This window comes from Hesperophylax consimilis, chromosome 7 (assembly GCF_061612785.1).
Source record: "Hesperophylax consimilis isolate HC1 chromosome 7, BYU_Hcon_1.0, whole genome shotgun sequence".
NCBI classification, from domain to species: Eukaryota; Metazoa; Arthropoda; class Insecta; order Trichoptera; family Limnephilidae; genus Hesperophylax; species Hesperophylax consimilis.
In genome coordinates, this window is record NC_142842.1 from 27,902,305 (window position 1) to 27,908,332 (window position 6,028).

Here is a 6,028-nt window from a genome sequence, read left to right on the forward strand (position 1 = left end):
TTACAAAACAAATGCAGCATCTAATTCCCTGATTAACCGTGCTCTTCATACATTCAATAATATTTGTCTACATTCTAACATCGACAATTTTTCAGATTCGCTGTCCAAATTTAAAAGTGGAATCATGTCAATAATATTATAAACTGTTATATATATACACTCTCTTACATACCACATATGAGACATTACAAGGGAACAATTCATAAGTTTCAAAAAATTCTTTCATCACTGTAACCAATGTACTGTTTGTTTCTTTAATATAAAATATGTAAAAATAAAAATAAAATGCATTTACTAATTTTGATTCCCTACAGTGGTGTAATAATTTAACAACTAAAATTAATATTAATCAAACCATGCAACAACTATTTACATTAATTTGGCTGAAATTCATAAATGTAGGTTTGATTTAAGTAGTATTAATATTATTTTATAAAATATTTGCTTCACGATCATTGCATATCAAAAGAAGGAGAAAAGTAAAAAAAATTGCAAAGAAAGTCAGAAAATTCCCTTTTGAATGAACACCGTTTACAGTAAACTTTAAAAAAAGTTAGTAATTAAATTTTGTTTTTAAATTCCCTATTAAAATTAAAATTTATTATTAAAATAATATAGTTTTCATACCTACTATAATGTTTAGTTCCCGCAAATAAGTTTTAACTGTTAAAAGTTCGTTGAACGTGAGTAATTTTACGCATTACATTACGCAATAATATTTCACAAATCACACACATATTCACAGACAACTGAAACTAGTATGATTTTGATTAGATTTTTTGACAAGAAATGTGTGAAAACAAAAAAAACTTTTATTTTGTTTGTTCATGATTTGAACCATCCTAACTAGGAACTGGAGACGACAACTCTACCAGCCTCGCCAAATGCCGATAGGGTAGGACCGACATTTATTTCATATATTAATTGCTGTGATGTCATCTTGTTTCAGAGAAATGCGTATATGTCTGCGTGTGTACGTCATTGCCACCAATGATACGAGTAGAATGCATTGTCATCGACAAGGTTTCGGTTCGAACGGATGTCAGGAATTGCGTTAATTTGGGAGGCGGGTTTGTGTACCGCTGCCCCGGGAACCGTATATTAGATAACTATCACCTCTGCCATAGGTTACCCCATTTGGTTGGCTACGTTTGGGGATATAGCTGGGGTTTCGGGGTTCATCAGGTGAGGTGTGTTCAGGGTGAGCATGCCCACCCGGAGAAAACTCACTAATTTATTAAAAATCTTGTCTAATTATTCGTTTACCTTTTAAAAATGGAACTGCAGGCCCATAACGAATGAATTGAAAGAGTTCCTAACCAAGTATGCGAATGTTTTATGGGAACGGCGGAACACGTGTTGAAGTGCTCTCTCTTGACCCACCGCCTTGCGCCGCCGCAGCGGCAGGGATACATCATTTGTACATCACTCCTGGCAATGTTGATCCCTCGATTCCTTCCCACCCTTCATACCTTTTTCTTTCCAGAACTTCCACTTCTTCCTTTCCTTATAAAGACCCTCCACAAACATGAGGTGCTGAGGAAAATAATTTCCCTAGTTTAATGTACAAAAACTGATATAGACCAAATATTCAACAGTTGTGACGTACTAGATATACTTCAATTATATGTTAAAGCACTAATAAACTACATTTTTGACCAAAAAAAAAAACAAATTTCAACATACACAAAATATCACTAACAGTCCAGTTAGACAAGCGTACAAAGAAAATATAAAAACTCCGACGGTAAATACAAGCTTTGGACAAAGACACTATCAATACCATGCTATAAAAGAATTCAACAGTCTAACACTTGAAAATAAAATAGAGGAAAACAAACAAATTCAGACACAAAATTACAAAATGGATTTTAGAACAAAAAAGACAATATTACCAAAATTTCATAACAAAAACCTACACGTAACACTCAAAACCAATATAAAACACACATCACTCACAAACACACGACATATAATATAAATATACTGATTTTAACTTTATTTCTTTTTATTTTTATTTTATTTTACTTTAATTTTAAATCTATATTTTTAATTTTAATTTATCTTAATCTTTTTTTTTTTCGTCACCAACATTGTATATATTTTCTTTTAATGAATTAGGTATATTTTTTTATTATAAAATGGAGGCTTCAGCACGGGTAAGCCACCCAGTGAAGACAACATTACTGGATTGTACTATGAAATGTAAAATATTGTACCAAAATAAAAAGTACTATTCCTAAATAAGGTACACTCATTACAAATCATTTAAAATACCCAATTTTATTTCTCTTCCAAATTATCTGAAGTGTCTTCTTTTCTCTCTTTCTTTAGATAGATACGAATTAAAAAATAGAACTCATTAAAATATCAATGAAAAATATTATGAGAATTTCTTTCAGAAAACTATTTAATTGAATATTTACTATTCACTACACATCTTCGGATCTACCGGATCTGCCCTGATGATGGACACTGCAACGCTGTCCGAAACGTCGGCTAAAGAAGGAGTTAGCGCAACATGGCATAACACCCCAAAAACAAACAATAAAAATGCTTTTGGCCGTGAGAATCTAAAAACTTACCCAATATTTACTATTATTTTCTTATTGCCGTAATATTAGGTTAAAAATGATTTTTACACCAGTATTGAAAGGTTCCTTCGTCATTTTTTATATTAGTGAAAATATGCTTCTTTTGATGTTTAGCTTTAGATTATTTTTTTTAGATAACTAGACGCATTTATCAATTAGTGTTACTATTTTTAAAATACTATTTATTTTATTTTATGTTTTTATTGAAAATTTTTGTTACATTGGAACAATTGACGGCCTCCGTGCTCCGTGGTTGAGGGGAGGTCCCGGGTTCAAATCCTAGTAAATTTTAAAAAAGTTAGTAAAATAATTTCACAAATTTTATTCATATTTTTACCTTATCACTGTATTCCTAGAGAGTAATGAAAATTGTGAAAAGTATAATATGAATCCTAGCACTGCATACATTAGAGAGATGTAACGCGTTAATAAGTGGCCACACTTTCACGTAACAGTTGTTCGCAATATAAGGGTTAAAATTTAATACAATAATACAGTGCATAAACACCTCATTCCGGCCCTTGCTAAATTGAAGGTTAAACCAGGGCCGGTCCAATGGTAATAAAATTTGGGCACTCTACTATATACAGTGTCATCTAACAGTGCGCTGCATAAATAAAGTAGGCGACAGTGATACAACCCTCTCACTCAGCTGTCGTTCGATGGCCATGACCACGAGTGCAATAGTATGCATTTGTGGAGCTGGTAAATGCACACGTATTAATGCATTTGCCTGTACAGAGACATGATGTATATTGCAGTATTGAGGTGTTTCTATAGCAACTTGTAAAGCGCGAGTTCGGCCATCACACGAGAGTAAGGCCCACAGACATTAAACAAATTCGCGAATTGCTTGTGGAGATAGTGGCAAACGCCGCAACTGAAAAATTTACCAGAATTTTATGAACTACAAATCTAATATTTTAATATATATTTATTAATAACCTAAATTCACTAGATTTTATATCCACTTTTTGGAACGAATGAGAAATGAATTATGAACTAGAACCTACAAAATAGAATCGAATTAACTTATGTTTGTGTAAAAAAATTTCAACAGGTTAAATCAAAATTTCCAAGAAAATCAAATCTTTTACTTTGTTTACTTCCTCACCCCTATCTCCTTACAATCAACAATACTTTCAGCCTCACAACACACCCCAATTTGGGAGGCCATGGCCTCATCGACTACAGACGGTTGGGACTCTTGACGGTATTCACAGAAAACAAAAACTTTGAAACAGCACGGTAATTTTTTAAAATTCGATAGAAAAATATGTGATTATTTAATGACACTGCAGCCTACCCTTCAAGTGTTTTTACAGCATCAACATCCAGATTATCTGTGTTTCAGTAAAAATTATACAAAAATTTCTGCGTACGGTGGTTTGCAATTTCGGCGCCGTGAATATTGCGCCCAACAAATGCACAAACGACACATACAATCATCCGAATCGCATCACCATCCACAATCCACATGCAATTCACTAACACAGTCGTGGCTGGTGTCTAAATTGGGACGGTGCATGTATGCAGCTGGAGCGAGACGTACCGAGGATATGCAGACTTTGAGCTTTTATATTTCAAGCAACTTAGGTAGGTACCTACCCACTCGTAAGATCCTTTTTCAGTTTTAATAGCGATCATCTGATATAACAAAAAAATATATACACATTGACTATTTACGTGGGCCACACTTACCATTTAAAAATAAATATAAATCGTCGGCTTACGTCATAAGTTAATAACTAGCAAAATTTTGATTCTGAGATAAAGTTTCACCTAACTTTCATCAGTTATATGCTATGCATGCTTAAATAATAACAAAGCCAATTTTTTAATTAAATAAAATAGAACTACTTCTAAGTGGGAATTTCAAATTTTGCTTTAGCATATTAATAGGAAAAACATGATAGAAGTCACCGAAAAGCGATTTTTATGCGTAATTTTATGTGCACTTCCACACATTATCTTACATTCAAAAGTCTATAAAATATTTAGATATATATAAGTTTTCTTTAAATAATTTTTGGTTTTAAAGGCACTTAATGACAATCGGTTTTCTCAATTAGTTACAAACAACGTGTTATTTGACAAAATGACTAATTTACTGGATAAAGCATTACAGAATGGTAGATTGTGACGTCTTTATTCGGTGACCGGATAAATCATCACAATGATAATTCATCACATCTTTAAAAAGTTATATAAAGTCATGGAAAGTGATGAAACAAAAACTTTATTAACTGGTGGTAGGTTAGGTTAGGTTATTTTTTTTAACCGTTTCTAATGACTTTATATTACTTTTTAAAAGTGTGTTGAATTGTCACTTTGTTGAGTTATCATGGAACCCTTTATTCGCATTTGGCAAAATGTCACTTAATGACTTCTGGCTGCAAACCGACGATATATAAGATATATGCACCCTCCGCAGCATCATATCACGTGGTACAAGCATGCTGGCATTGGATTCTTGGTAGAGGCGACGTGCGAATGAAACAAAAATTTAAATTTTTAATTTAAAAAACATGTCACCGGATACAAAAATTCCACCTGAATTTTAAACTACAAGCTAAGGAATCGTTGATGAAATTCTGATACATAATATAAGAACAATTCTGATACATAATACAAGTTAAGGAATCGCTGATGAAATTCTGATACATAATTTAAGAACAATTCTGATACATAATACAAGCTGAGGAATCGCTGATGAAATTCTGATACATAATATAAGAACAATTCTGATACATAATATAAGAACAATTCTGATACATAATACAAGCTAAGGAATCGTTGGTGAAATTCTGATACAAAACTTCTAAGATATATCCTTACACATTATATCTTAGAAGTGTTATCTATGACGATTGGAAAGAAAATTGCTGTCGCCAATTATTTACACAATAATTTCAACTCCTGGTTTCTGACAGGAAAATGAAATAATTGATTATTTATTTAATTTTGGGAAGCTCTCATTAGCTGTGCGTAAGGTATATGCCCGAGATGAAAAGTACACAACTGCCAACCCTGGACAAATCACAAGCGCGCCCTACGGTAAAATTTGACAGCCACCTTTGGTCTGGAGCCCCAAAATACCTGTGTAGAAACGGACGATCCCTTTGATAGATTCTCCTGTCTTTACAATCGTATTGCGATCTTTAGAGCACAAACGTCGGGTGGGAATGCTGTCATTGTTCTACCAGTATTTCAATGGAAGATGATCCGATGAACTAGCATCGCTGATTACTTCAGCTCCAGTCTAGTCAGAAATTACGCCAAGCGCGTACCCAACATTTATATACACTTGACATTTCTCACATGGGAACGGATCATTTCTACGACTCGTTCTTGAGTTCTACAGCTCGCCTATGAAATGGTTTGCGGGTTTATGTGTTTCCTCCCTACTGCAACATGGATATCTTCAAGATCCA